The following is a 3,245-nucleotide window of genomic DNA, read 5'->3' as shown; positions in this document are numbered from 1 at the left end:
TACACTCTAAAAAATGCTGGGTTAAATACAACCCAGTGCTGGGTAAAATAGGGACAAACCCAGCAATTGGGTTGTTTTGACCCAGCGGTTGGGTTAAATGTTTAACCCAACCTTCTGGGTAACAATTGCTGGGTTTGTCCCTATTTTACCCAGCACTGGGTTGTATTTAACCCAGCATTTTTTAGAGTGTAGCAATAGCCAACAATACATTGTATGGGTCAAAATTATCGATTTTTCTTTTATGCCAGAAATCATTAGGATATTAAGTAAAGATCATGTTCCATGAAGATATTTTGTACATTTCCTACCGTAAATATATCAAAACTTAATTTTTGATTAGTAATATGCATTGCTAAGAACTTCATTTGGACAACTTTAAAGGTGATTTTTCTCAGTATTTTGATTTTTTTTGCACCCTCAGATTCCAGATTTTCAAATAGTTGTATCTCGGCCAAATATTGTCCCATCCTTACACACCATACATCAATGGAAAGCTTATTTATTCAGCTTCCAGATGATGCATAAATCTCAGTTTCAGGAAATTGACCCTTATGACTGGTTTTGTGGTCCAAAGTCACAAATGTGCGATTAACTGGGTCCTTTTGAAAGGAGGAACATCAGGAAAGTTCAGCAAAACGCCATTGAACTTGAAGGAACTATTGAGATTTGAAAGAGATTTCATTGTGTTTTTTCTTTCCTACATGCTTTATGTGTGTGTTTTGTAAGTGAGCTGCTCACGGCTGAACTTCCTTATTGAGTCACAATGTTCATGCGTGTCGTTCGCTCTCTGTCAGCTGAATGTTTCTGCGGTGTCTTGAGTCTGCTATCTGCTCTATTTACACTGCCAGATGTGTGTTTAGTCTTTAAGTGGCTGCGCGAAGTGTGTTATATTTCAGCTGGGCGATGTTTGATTACAGTTCAACTCAGTCTGTGCGATTCTTTTGTCTCTTGTGTTGGTATCGGCCAACACAAACAAAACACAAAAAAGAACTTCTGGTTGCGAGTCAACAGTCAGTTACCTTATCCATGATGTCTTTGACTTCCTCAGCATTAGAAGCTGAACCGCAGAGCTGCCCTTTGCTCCTCACACCGCTGCTGACTCATGACGGATCACTGACAAAGACTACAACATGAGTTTCAATTAAAGTTGCAAAGATGAATTGAAATGCACTTAAATGATCCTCTGCTGAGCCTTTTTGTATTTAAGAAATTATTGCTTGCTGAAACTTTTTGTGACTCTCTTGTGATTAATTTGATTCTAAATCTGCTTTTCAGTCATTCGTATTGAGTAAAGTTAGTGCTATATGAATGTAAAATGTAAAAACGGCATTAAGATGAAATTAAAAATATATCAAATAAACACCCTACTGGATATAAAATTTTTAATAATTAGGGTATTTTTTGTTCTCATGTACAACAAAGCCATTTGATAAATTACAGTAAAAACAGTAATACTGTGAAATATGATTACAGAATAAAATAACTGGTTTAATATATTAATCTATATTTAATATATTTTAAAATAATTTTGTGGAAACCTATATTGATTAAAAAAACTTTTTTTTAAATAAAAGTATCATTGTTATTATTTTTTATTTATTTAAATTATTTCTTTCTCCAACGTTTCCACAAAAATATGAACCAGGACAACTATTTCCAACATTAATAATAACAATAATAATAATAAATGTTTAGAGCAGCAAATCAGCATATTATAATGATTTCTGAAGGATCATGTGACACTGAAGACTGGAGTAATGATGCTGAAAATGTTTATAATATTTCACTGTTTTTACTGTATTTTTGATCAAATAAATGCAGCATTGGTGAGCAGCAGAGACTAGCCCTTTTGTAAACATAAGAAAGTGTATATATAAAAAAAAATATATATATATATATATATTTAAAAATATGTTTTAAAAATGGGTTTTTAAAAAAAAGGTTTTGCACTCTTTAGTTCCCTCACTGCCTCAGGTCCGCCGAAATGTTTACTGATGCCAAATATTTCAGTTCAGACTTCATGCTTGCACTAAAAAGCATCAAAGTCACCGCAGATACAGACACTTGATCTAATGAATGGCATTCACAGGTCTAATATTTGATTTCTCTTCATGTCTATCAGACACACTCAGAATCTGGTCTGGACTGCTGTACGAGGTTTGAGATGTCAGTGGTTTTGGTCAGACCACGGGTCTGTAAAGAGTCTCAGACGCAGACATCACACTCTTTGTTTCAGTCTTTTGAAATCAGTGTGCTCTGGTTTATATCAGTCCAGGAAACAGTGTTATGTTTACTGCCGTAGTGCAAGATCTGTGTCATTAATACTTGGATTTTCAGAGGGGTTTTTTTCTTTTTTTGGGGAACTTAGTAGCAAGTAAACTAGATACTCACAAGCAGAACTGATTATTCCACTTTTCTTTCAAAATCATTTCTGTGAAACCATCATTGTTATAATTGCATTGAAAATCAAATTACAGAAACTACACACATATTTACTGTACTTCCATGTGTTTTCACTGTAAGTTGATGAAGCATCAATGAAGTATCAACAGATTTAACTTGACATAATTTTAAAGTCTATCTATCTATCTATCTATCTATCGTTCTATCTATCGTTCGATCTAGCAATCATTCTAAATATCTATCATTCTGTCTCTCTCATTCTGTCTCTATCTATCTATCTAGCTATCTATCTATCGTTCTATCTATCTATCTATCTATCTATCTATCTATCTATCTATCTATCTATCTATCTATCTATCTATCTTTCTATCGTTCTATCTAGCAATCATTCTAAATATTTATCATTCTGTTTCTCTCTCTCATTCTGTCTCTATCTATCTATCTATCTATCTATCTATCTATCTATCTATGAGGTGCTGTTTGAGAATTTTTTTAACCGTAACAAACTGCACATAGACAATCCAATCTAATCATCCATTTAAAAAAAATATTAAAAATGAAAAAATTAGTCTCTATCTATCTATTTCTGTCTCTATCTATCTATCTATATATCTATCTATCTATCTATCTATCGATCTATCTATCGTTCTATCTATCTATCTATTTATCTATCTATCTATCTATCTATCTTTCTATCGTTCTATCTAGCAATCATTCTAAATATTTATCATTCTGTTTCTCTCTCTCATTCTGTCTCTATCTATCTATCTATCTATCTATCTATCTATCTATCTATCTATCTATCTATCTATCTATCTATCTAGCTATCTATCTAGCTATCT

General features: G+C 32.7%; 1 protein-coding gene across 1 annotated transcript in view; it reads left to right on the top strand.

The window, feature by feature from the left end:
* The window catches only part of LOC107574070 (serine/threonine-protein kinase N2-like), a 10,449-nt gene that overhangs the window by 5,575 nt on the left and 1,629 nt on the right, over positions 1 to 3,245 (top strand). The gene's annotated exons all lie outside the window — the stretch shown is intronic.

Source organism: Sinocyclocheilus grahami, unplaced genomic scaffold (genome assembly GCF_001515645.1).
Source record: "Sinocyclocheilus grahami isolate Dianchi unplaced genomic scaffold, SAMN03320097.WGS_v1.1 scaffold2107.1, whole genome shotgun sequence".
Classification (NCBI taxonomy): Eukaryota; Metazoa; Chordata; class Actinopteri; order Cypriniformes; family Cyprinidae; genus Sinocyclocheilus; species Sinocyclocheilus grahami.
The sequence above is the reverse complement of the archived record's forward strand: the minus strand, read 5'-3'. Positions and strand labels throughout refer to the sequence as shown.